General features: G+C 49.8%; 1 non-coding gene across 1 annotated transcript; it reads right to left on the reverse strand.

Annotated features, from left to right (window-relative positions):
* Positions 1 to 4,738: 4,738 nt before the first annotated feature.
* Positions 4,739 to 4,830, reverse strand: TRNAY-GUA (transfer RNA tyrosine (anticodon GUA)). Its single transcript is given in 2 exon segments — positions 4,739 to 4,774; positions 4,794 to 4,830. It is a non-coding gene; the product is annotated as a tRNA-Tyr (tRNA).
* Positions 4,831 to 12,547: the final 7,717 nt, after the last annotated feature.

Here is a 12,547-nt window from a genome sequence, read left to right on the forward strand (position 1 = left end):
TTCAGGAGGTACAAGCATCGATTGACATGCGGAGGACACAACGCCGACATCGTAGGAATACACGCGAAACACAAAGATCCCCCGTATAGCCTTAAACAGACTTGGGGCAAAGTGCTGTTAGTGAGCACCTATGAAGGCCGGCACGGCACGGCACACGAGGGAGTGGGGTGGCCAGTACCACGCCCGGCCGCCTTTGTCTCCCCAGTGGCGATATTTACACACCGCACCAGGTACTCATTTGAGGATCACGCAACCTAGGGGCAGTCTAGGGCAGGTTCAGATAATCCACATATACACAAAGACAAAAGTTCTCCCGTGTAGCCTTGACATATATTGGGGCGAGTGCTGTTAGCGAGCACCCTTGAACACAAAGATAAAAATCTCCCGAATAGCCTTGAAAGACTGTTGGGGCAAGTGGAAGGCTGGAACGGCACATAAGAGGGGGTGGGGTGGCCGGCACCACGCCCGACCGCCTTTGTCTCCCCTAGTGGCAATGTTTACCTTACTAGGTATTCATTTAAGGCCGAGTCGACCTAGGATGGGCCCAGATTCGGTTTCGATATTCTTCATCGATGTTGGTCGTGAACAGGAATCAAAATCGGGATACATGCTTGCATATATACAAAGATAAAGGTCCCCGTATAGCCTTATGAACAAACTATTGGTGCAAGTGCTTTGAGCATACATACATATATACACGCAAAACGATACGATTCAATAGCTGAGCATGGATGTTGAACGTCTATATTGGAAGTTGTCGTGACTGCAAGGATCCATACTCTTGGTTCTTTCGGTAAAGTCACGTAGGTAAATAAAATAAAAAATAAAAGATAAAAAACATATTTCGCGTTGAACTTCTGTTCAGAAGAAGAGCCACTTCCTGTTGTTTGGCAGTTTCCTGCCTGTAGAAATGTACGTTGAACTTCTTTCGCACCGTACGTAGCCAATCGTGCTAACCGGAGGTGTGAATAGCGATACAGAGAAGTAAAAAAAACATTTAAATAAAATTGTAAAAAAAAAAACACACAACTGGGGGATGGAGGGGGGGAGGGATAAAAAGATAAGATGAAGAGGGGAACTCGGGAAGAGGATAGAGGAGTTTATTTTTGTTAAATACATTTTTTTAAAACCTCAATTTGATCACCGAAAATGGAGCGTACAGCAGCTACCACGTGAACGCGCGTGCCCAAGGGAGTTTTTTTGTCTTCTTTCAATCGGCGCGCATCACGGCACGGTACGATCCGCGCGGATCAGAGATATGCACGGCCCGTTCTGGAGAAAGGCCGAGGCGCGTGGGTGGGGTGGGGTGGGGGGGTAGCTTTCTCGAAGCATCCAGCAGCATCCCGGCGCCTCGTGTGATGAAGACGCTCTACGCCGAGGCAGCAGCACAAGCGGCTTATTGCTGCTCGTAGTTCCGTCCGCTCGCTCGCAATCAACACGCACTCATGGCGTTGTCCCCAATGGGCGTCATCACGCGGGTGTTCTGGGAGAACGAGACCCCCCCCCCCGCCCGTACGTAGAGCGGCAGAGGCGACGGAACACAAGGGGGTGTGATGGAGAGTGCGCAAAGGAGCGTTGCGTTCGGTGGAGGACGAGAGAGAGAGCGGGGGGAGGGGGAGATGTGGATTAGAGAGATATCGAGAGAGAGATCGAGAGAGATATCGAGGGGGGGGGGGTAGGTAAGTGAGTGAGTGAAGCGAGTGGCCTTTGTGGTCGGGCCGCGCGCCGTGAGGGCGAGGCCGGTGAAGGAACGGCAGCCGAAGGCCGGGAAGGCGCTCGGGAGACGGTGCCACCGGCAACCACCGCGGAGAGAGACGGAGCCGCGGGGATCGTCAATGGGCGTGCGTGCGGAACCGCGAGGTGGCTGGGGAGTTGGGGAGTTTTTGCGCGCATCGAAAGGAAGATAACGCGTGGAGAGAGAATCTGGATGATAATTTGTACTCACACCGGAGGAATCCGACGAGCGAAACCGTCATGTCCAGTAGGGGCGGGCAAGGAGAGGAGAAGGAGGAATTCGTCCAGCAGTGGATAGACCACGACCACTGCTGCCGGGTGAAATCTCACGCGTCCACACTCAACTATGGAGCGGTGGCGCAGTGGTTAGCGCACTGCGTTGCGAACCGGGCAAACTCAGTTCGATTCAACGACCCCCCCCCCCTCTCCTCCACCCCCCCCCTCTCCCCCACCCCCCCTCTCCCCCACCCCCCTCCCCTCCACCCCTCTCTCCTCCACCCCCCCTCCTCCACACACGTCACCAACCCAGTGACCAGAGTGGTGAAGTATGGTCAAGCAACCCCCTTCGCCCAGCAGGGGATTGAGACAGGGATGGTAACGATTATAAAGAATAATTAACTATAAAAGCTGGCATTTATATTTTACGCAAAATGACAACAATTGCATTTTTATTATATATATAAGTACATTGTGTAAAATAAAATATTGCGAGTAATAAAAAAAATTCGTAACATAATTCGTAGTATAATTCGTAATATAAGTCTCAATATAATTCGTAATATAAGAAGTAATATAATTCGCAATATAATTCGTAATATTATTCGTTATATAATTCGCAATGTAATTCCTAATATAATTCGTAACATAATTCTTTATATAATTCGTTATATAATTCGTAATATAGTTCGTAATGCAATTCTAAATATAATTCGTAACATCATTCGTTACATAATTTTTAATATAAGAAGTAACAGTAATATAATTCGTAATATAACAAGTAACATAAATAGTAATATAATTCGTAATATAATTCGTAACATAATTCGTAAAATAATTCGTAATACCATTCGTAATATAATTCGTAACATAATTCATAAAATAATTCGTAATACCATTCGTAATATAATTAGTAAGATAATTTGTTACATAATTCGTAAGATTGATCGTTGCGAATTATCATGATATAATACGACCCAGCAAGGATGTTCACTGCAACGCGCGCTGTTCAGATGCGCTTCTGCGGCCGTCTGGAACGCTCTTCCATCCGATATTAGGAAGCCGTTGGAGCTGCACACTTTAAAATCGTCATCATCATCATCATCCAGATTGACAAACTTATTTCTTTAGAACGTATTTTTGTGTTTAGTTTGTTGTCCTTCCCCCGCACCTCCGATTCGAAGGGTCGAAAGAGTTCAACATACACAAAGATAAAAGATCCCCAGTATAGGCTTAACAGACTGTAGGGGCAAGTGCTGTTAGCGAGCACCTATGAAGGCCGGAACGGTACACGAATGAGGGGGTGGGTGGCCAGCACCACGCCCGACCGCCTTTGTCTCCCCAGTGGCGATGTTTACGACACACCGCACCAGGTACTCATTTAAGTCTGAGTCGACCTAGGGGAGGCCCGGGACCGGTTCAAATAATCGTCACTGGTGTTGTCCGTGAGCGGGAATCGAACCCGGGTCGCCAGGTTTATAGCGCAGCGCGCTAACCGCTACACTACCGCTCCCCAGAGTCACAGACACACACACAGACACACACACAGACACACACAGAGACACACACACACACAGAGACACACACACAGACACACACACACATAGACATCTTCCCCAGACTCCAGGTCTGTCGACTCAACTACGCTCCGTCTTTCCGCCTTTACCACTTTACTCCAATTCACGCGCAAATTACAATCGTCGCGCGCCGCCCGCGCCCGATGATTGTTGAACACGTTCCCCACGTGACGCGCTATGCAATGAACGCGCATCGCGTGCACACACACGCGCGCGCGCTAATTGCTTACCGCGTCACTGTGTGTGTGGGGGGGTGGGGCGTGTTTAACGATCATCCGGCGTGTGCAGCGTGACACGAGTTTAAACACATTCCTGCTGCGGAGCGAGCTGGTCGGAACGTTGGGTTGCTCGGTCAATGGCCTGCAGGGTCAACGGCGGCGTGGTGTATTCCGCAAATATGCCCGACTGTGAGGGGCGGGCACAAGCCGGCGTGAGTAGGTTAAACGTTGAGTTTTAAAAGGGCACCACAGGGTGACCAGCCCCTCCCCACCCAGCCCCACCCCTCCCACCCAGCCCCACCCAGCCCCACCCTCCCCACCCATCCCTTCCCCACCCTCCCCTCTCCACCCAGCCCCACCCCTCCCATTTTTGGATGCACGACGGACGGACGGACACAACAATCCCCTGTGGGCTGGTGTAACCAGGAGGTTCCTACCAGTATAAGTATTTGAATGGGGTACAGGATTCCATTGGTGAACGCACGGAGCGAGGTGGAGAAGTTTTAGTATTGATAACAAAACAAGCAAGCAGATGATATCCTTCCCCATATCTGTCTCTCCAAAACATAATTATTATTTTTTTACTAATATATATTTGACACATCTCATCAGCCGTGCGGTTCAACGCAAGGAAACACTGTGGTCCGGCTTCGACATTCAGTGCCTCATCAACTCACCAACTCTCATTTCGCGCCCAGTCGGTGTACTGACCTGTCCCGGGCCTACCCCTAAGTCGACTCAGCCTTAACCTTGCAGCGACGTGTAAAAAACGTCGGCACTTGGGGAGACAAAGGCGGCCGGGTGTGACACACGCCGTCGTTTTCCATTGCATATATATTGCATATATTCGGCGTCTCATCAGCAAAGCCAGGCTCGCTTAAACCAATGATGATAAAAAAAAAATCTGACATTTAAGCCTTTATGAACAGTTATCCATTACAGTCAACAAGTTTATGTCAGTATTCAGAAAAAAAAATATTAAAAAAATAATCGTCCTTCGAGCCGGAGTCGAACCAGCGACCTAAGGATGTCAGCCAAGCGCGTTCATCTACAGTCCTCCGCTCTACCAACTGAGCTATCGAAGGTGATGGAGCAGTGGGCCGAACTCAGCGCTCACAAAGGGGAAGGCTCCCCCGGTGTGGCTTTTATATAAACAACACGCAGCGGGGCGACGTTTCGGACAATGGGCCTTCTTCACACGTTGATAGCCCTTCTGCATTTACGTCATTTGAAGGGATATTTGCCCGAAATGTCGCCGATTATATTTTTTCTCTTTTGAAAGGCCACGTTGTTATCATTATTGACGAAACGTGTTTGTGTATCACTACAGTCATCGGCTCTACCAAATGAGCTGTTGAAGATGATGGAGTTTGAGGCCGAACGCAGCGCTCACAAAGAGGAAGGCCCACGTGATGAACAACACCGGAGTGCGGCCTTTAAATAAACAACATGTAAGCGGGCGACGTTTCGGACAATGGTCCTTCTGCATATAATCACCCTTCTTCATTTGTATCCTTAAAAGGGCCATTTGTCCGAAACGTCGCCGATTATATTTTTCCACTTTTTAAGGTCGCGTCGTTGTTATTAATATTATTGGCGAATTGTGCTCGTGTAGCAGCTTCGCCAAATAATTTGTTATATCTTAAAATAAGTGCGCAATATGTCGCTTACTTCCCGTTATCTGTCTCTCTGCATTGATAAGTAAAATCATTATTTACGAATCCCATCAGCCGCACGGTCTCTAATGGACTTTTTGCATTTATTTTTGCCACGAAACGTCGCCTATTATATATTTTTGTACTTTCAAGGCCACGGTGGTTGTTTGAAGGAATCGTAATATTGTCTGTGGTAACAAACTACGCGTTAACTTAATTAGTATTTTCGTTTCAATAAAAAATTAAACCCGCATACATAATGATACACAAAATAGCAAAACACGTGTAAAAAACGTGTGTACGCACCAACAAACGAAACGTATACACCTACACGTAATATACCAACACACAAAATCAAATATAAACAGCGCACTAAACTATGTACATATATATTTATATATACAGTGTACACACAAATAGACATCCACATACACACACACACACGATGTATACATACAAGCACAGCCACACACATATATATAGTGACATACGTGCACATATAAATACACACACAGACACACTAAAATATACACAAATACACATATAGTACACAGTATACCAAACTCATGTTTACACACATACGTATAAAGATAAAGATATCCCGTGTAACCTTTAACGAACTGTTGGGGAAAGTGCTGTTCGCGAGCACCTATGAAGGCCGGCACGGCACACGAGGGGGTGGGTGGCCAGCACCACGCCTGTACACACCGCACCAGTTACTCATTTGAGGCTGAGTCTACCTAGGAGAGGACCAGGACCGGTTCACCGGTGTTGGTGACCGTGAGCGGGAATCGAACTCGGGTCGCCGGGTTCGTCGCCACTGCACCACCGCTTCTCCATGAGCTCGACGCACCACTCTAGAACACAGAGGAATCATCATTTGGCGAACATCATGATTCTTATCATCTATTCATCATAATCACCGCCATCGTCGTCAGCGGCCATGGTCAATCCACTGCTGGATGAAGGCATCCCCGTGCCGCTACCACCTCTTGCGATCGTGCGTACGGAGCGATCTCACGGTTCCATCTCCGTGGGGACGTACTTTGCCTCCTCTGACTATTTCACAACTACTGCGTATTTTACTATTTAATTTGTTTCCATGATAAGGCCCACTGAGCTGCTATATAGCTCTGTTTCAGAAGCGACCCGGCTATCATCAATGATAGCTCAACATTGTGGCTCATCATCATCTTCATGGCTTGGAAATGTACAGCAGCCAAATACTCTAAACGCGTGGCGATGTCGATTCTAAATGTGGAGGGAAAAACCAGAGGACCCGGAGAAAAATCCACTCGACCACGGGAAGAGAGAGACACGCAGACTCAAAATATACAGCAGCAGGCATCAGGGTCGGGATCGAACCCACCACCTCCTGTATAGCAGGCAAGGTAGTTAACATCTCCTAGCCACCGTGATGGTGATGATGAGAAAGAGAGAGAGACACACGCAAACTCCAAATATACAGCAGCAGGCATCAGGGTCGGTATCGAACCCACGACGTAGTGTAGACCAGGCGAGGTCGTTAACATCTCCTAGCCACCGTGATGGTGATGATGAGAGAGAGACACGCAACCTTCAAATATACAGCAGCAGGCATCAGGGTCGGTATCGAACCCACGACGTAGTGTAGACCAGGCGAGGTCGTTAACATCTCCTAGCCACCGTGATGGTGATGATGAGAGAGAGACACGCAACCTTCAAATATACAGCAGCAGGCATCAGGGTCGAGATCGAACCCACGACGTAGTGTAGACCAGGCGACGTCGTTAACATCTCCTAGCCACCGTGATGGTGATGATGAGAGAGAGACACGCAACCTTCAAATATGCAGCAGCAGGCATCAGGGTCGGGATCGGACCCACGACCTCCTGTGTACGAGGCGAGGTCGTTGAGTAGACTGACTCATTGTCTCGCCTATCGGTCCTCATTCCGCCGTCTTCACGCTGGGTCCGGTCCAAACGCCTCCTCCCAACTAATTTCCTTGAAAATTGTCCGCGACAAAATTTTTACTTTCTAGCTCAAAGCGCCGCGCAAGTAAAACATTCCAAAAAAAATTGCCAATGTGTGTCGTACGCCCTCCGCCACCCGACACGGTCGGAGGAATACAGTTGTAGGGCGAACGAAAGAGAGCAGGTGTACGACACAACATCGGTTTTGTGAGCACGTGGCCAGCAACAAAACACGGACATTAAACACATTATTTCGTGATGCTGCTGCTGCTGCTGCGTTGGCAGTGGTGCACAAGCAGTCAACAACGACAACAACACGCAACACATTCGTCAACAACATCATCGTGTTAAGATTTAACATCATCGTGGCCTTAAAATAAAATAAATATTTCATGGGCGACGTTTCGAGCAATGACCCTCCCTCTTTAAATGTGTTAAATAAAAAAAACGATTACGTCAATGTGATATCTCTGATTTGTATGTCTTTCCTGCTCAATGCATCGCGTGCATTTGCGTGTAACTTTGTGTGTGTGTGGGTGTGTGTGCCTTCATAGGTGCTACTCGCTAATAGCACTTGCCCCAACAGTCTGCGAAGGCTATACAGGGGATCTTTGTCTTTGTGTGTGTGCACGACGTGGGGAGCGGTGGTGCGGCGGTTAGCGCGTGATCCCAGTTCGATTCCCGCTCGCGGCCACCACCACAAGTGACGATTATCTGAACCGGTCCCGGGCCGCTCCTAGGTCGACTCAGCCTCAAATGACTTCATAGATGCTGGCTCACAAGCATTTACCCCAAAAGTTTGTTCATGGCCACACGGGGGGTCTTTGTGCCCCACGAGACTCGTTTCGCATTTGTGTGTTGCTGTGTACTATTCCGCTTGTTAACCCGGGGAGGTCTCACTGAGTCTCGCGACTCTGATTCAGGAGGGCCCTGCCGAGTTTTCGCAGGAGGGAGGGGGTGGCGATGCTCGGTGCTTCCCGAGTGTGTGATCCCAATTCAGAGCGTGAAAGCGTGATGCAACGAGGATTACAACATCCAACCACCCCCGCCACCTCCTCCTCCTCCCTGTCTTCTCTCTCGCCTCGTGGAACTAAACATAGACCCCCCCAAACTCCAACCCCATCCAAGAGGGATTCAGGTGACATCATGGATGAGAGACGGGGGTGCACGGGGAGGGGAGGGATGAAGACACGGGGGGGGGGGACATAAAGCAAAGCATTGATAAAAAAAACAAAAAACGAAATGATGAACGAAGCAAAGTGCCGACTACACCGAGCATCTTCTTGTTTCCTCTGATCGTAAAAAAAAGAGAGGGAAGGAGTGAGGGAGGGAGGGAGGGAGGAAATGAGGGAGGGAGAGAGGTAGGGAGGGGGGGGAGACACGGGGTCACACGGGAGCGAGTGAATCCGGCATTAATCCGAGGAAAAATGCATCTTTTAATTCGAATCACGCACGCGCGCTCAATGCTCCGTGCTGCAGCAGCAGCAACAGGAGACGCGACCCGAGTCGCGGAACCCACGGAGAGGGGCGGAGAGCCAGGGGACGGCACACGGCACACACACACAGGGCACACACACACGGCACGCTCACACACGGCACGCACACACACGGCACGCTCACACACGGCACGCACACGGCACACACACGGCACGCACACACACGGCACGCACACACACGGCACGCTCACACACGGCACGCTCACACACGGCGCGCACACACACGGCGCGCACACACACGGCGCGCACACACACGGCACGCACACACACGGCACGCTCACACACGGCGCGCACACACACGGCGCGCACACACACGGCACGCACACAGGGCACGCACACAGGGCACACACACACAAGGCACGCACACGGCACGCTCACACACGGCACGCTCACACACGACACACACACACACGACACACACACACAAGGCACACACACGGCACGCACACACACGGCACACACACACGGCACGCACACACAAGGCACGCACACACACGGCACGCACACACACGGCACGCACACACGGCACGCGCACACACACGGCACGCGCACATACGGCACGCACACACACGTCACGCACACACACCACACACACACCACACCCCTCACACACACCACACACACACCCCTCCCACTCCCCACCGACACCACACACCCCTCACACACACCACACATACCGCACACACCACACACACCACACACACCGCACACACATCACACCAACCACACACACCACACACATTCACGCAGCGCTCTGCCATGCGGGGTGGTTCACGGCTCGTGCCGCGTCGTCATCGTTCAGCGCCGTTATCCGACGGTTCGATCCACGTGCTGCGGAGATCCTGAAGATGCTCCCTACCAGTACATGGAGCGAAACGTCGGACATTACGCCGAGCACACAGGAGAGCTGCACTTGGTGGTGGTGATGGTGATGCGCGTGATGGTGATAATGATGGTGATGATGTTGGTGGTGGTACTGATGATGATGGTGGTGATAATGTGGATGATGACGATGTGAAAGTTGTGAAAACTCCACATTACTATGGCAGAGTCGAGTCCGATAATAATGTACAGGGTGCTTCAAAAAATGTTGAAACTTTCATGGTACTATCGTCTTTAATGGAAAAAGAACGGATAAAAATAATAATAGTACACTGTAACATGGTAACAATTGTAATGTTAATAGCTTCAAAAAGTCAAAAAGTCTCCATTTGTTTCGCCATCGTTGTCAACACGCGCCTGGAATCTTCTCCAGGTGGTCTCCAGAGCTCGGAGGCAGCACATTTATGGTGGTTATTGTTGCAAATTTTCTTAAGTGTTCACATTTTTTTGAAGCACACCGTATAAGATATACGCTGTATGTGTACATGTGTAGAGGTGTTACGGGAGGGCAAACAAACACACTGGGCGTGGTTATGCCCGAACGCCGAGAGGTGCTTACATCCACGTCCGCACCGTTTAGCCTGGGGGGCTAACACGGCGCTGGGATCCCACACTGCCCCACCCCTCAGTGGGGGAGTTGCTATATAAGGCGGTGAGCCGGAGGGCTCGGGGTTCAGTGTTCAGCTTAAACCAGCGAAGCAAGAAGACCGGCTAGATAGGCCCTGGGACTCCCCTGGATCGCTGTCCTTCTAAGGAGCGACCAGGGCAAGCCAGTGGCGTGGCCCCGAGAGCCCAGAGCCGATGTTATTGTACGAGCCGTTCTGGGGACTCAGGGTGCCGTAATCCCAGCTTAACCAGAGCTGGGTCAGCTAGCCTCCCCTAGCCCTGTAGTGGAGGACCTAGGAGTAGGCTAGCCGTGACATAGATTGTGTGATCTCCCTGTTAGACGGGTGAAGGGGCCGATACCCCTTCGAAGAGTTGTATATCTCGGCCTGTAATATACATTGTGGTTAATAAATAAGTGTGCCTCCGACTACGTCGTCAAAGTCTCCTGGAACCTACTACACATGTAGCGTTGTTCATGCAATTTGCATATTTCACAGTCGTCAAGGAACCATAGGCCAAGCTGGAAGACAGCTTCTGGGTGGTGAGCCGGCACTACCAACAATCGCCCCAGCTCTGCGCTCCTCTACATATTAAGATGTTTTCATCAAATTCACGAGGAAACCCACGCGTGCGAGAGGGAAAAACACTCGATCTCATACAAGAATGATCAGACGGAGATCAATCCGCACACTTTGCTGCTCTATAATCTATAGGCCAGTCACAATTGACTTCCCACAAATTGGTACCGATTTTAACGACCCTCGGCTCGATTTGCGAGAGCGCACGTCGGCAAACTCACCCGTGCACGTGCAGAGCTAAGCAACACGCGCTTGGTTGACGCCTGTAAAGTAAAATAAAGAATAAAAAAGCAGTAAGACAAGTAGGTAAATGGCACACGCTACGTACAGCGCAAAGTCGCACATCCGACCGTCACACGCAAGGAGTTCTCACCAATCAACCGTCCACACCTACGTTTACGTCATCAGTTTTTCTTCCGATTCAGTTCCAATGACGTACACGTACGTACACGTACGTCATCAGAACGGAAACGGAAGATAAACGAAAATAAAATTTACTTAATCGGTACCGAGGCTCCCGCAAGGTCATGGTGGGAGGGCGTGTGGTATAGTGTGGCGCCAGCCATATAAGTACTCTTTGGTTACTAATAGGGTTTTTCCCCTTTTTTCTGGTAAAAAACTGCAAGGAATCATGCTTACATTAACCACAATACTTGCAGTCAAATGCGCCTTTTGGCGTCATCTGGTCGAACACCATATGAGACTAGGCTCTAAAGAAAGCTGTCTCTGGTGTGGACCAATCAGTTTCAAAGACAATCCATAAATGATCAGAGTATTGTTTTTTGTTTGCATTTGACTGCAAGTATTGTGGTTAATGTGAGCATGATTCCTTGCAAAGGTGTCAGTTTTGTTGCCAGAAAAAAGGGGAAAATCCCTATTAGTATATTTTGGTACTGGCAAAGGAGATCCCATGATGAAACTCTTTGGTTCTTTCGGTAAAGTCACGTAGGAATAAAATAAAATAATATAATATAAATCACGACGTTTCGGGCGCAACACAAGCGCCCGTCATCAGGTGGGAAAGCGTGGTCTGCTGCTGAGGCAGACTGTTTTAAAAGGTTTGAAATAGGTGGAGTTCAAAGGTTATAAAGAAGTGGCCGGGGCTAGTGATGTGAATGTGAGAAATTAGCATGTAACTCTAAGATTGAAGAGCAGCCTCCTATACGAGGGCACGGAAGTGGCTATGTAAATGTGAGGGATTAGCATGACGTTAATGTGAGAAATTAGCATGTAAAGGTAAGCTAGGAGAGTGGTCTCCTAGTCCAGGGCACGGGAGTGGCGATGTTAATGTGACGGGGAATTCAATTGCACAGTTATCTGCGATGAGTAGAATGCATTTTTTTTGACGGCGCAACGCCTCTCTAAATAAAATCAACGCAAACCAGAGGTCGCAACCGGGTACCCGATACCCGTAGCCTACCCGATACCCGGCTACCCGTACCCGGCCGGGTACGGGTACCCGTTTGCGACCCTGGTGCGGCCGGGTACGGGTAGGCCGTGAGTCACTGGTGAGTAACCGTTTGTCACTCATTTCGGGTAGGGTACGGGTATCGGGTAGGGTACGGTACCCATTTGCGACCCTTGTGCGGCCGGGTACGGGTACGGGTAAGGAATCAAAACCCGTTTGCGACCT

The sequence above is a fragment of the Lampetra fluviatilis genome, chromosome 53 (assembly GCF_964198595.1).
Source record: "Lampetra fluviatilis chromosome 53, kcLamFluv1.1, whole genome shotgun sequence".
In the NCBI taxonomy this organism is placed as follows: domain Eukaryota; kingdom Metazoa; phylum Chordata; class Hyperoartia; order Petromyzontiformes; family Petromyzontidae; genus Lampetra; species Lampetra fluviatilis.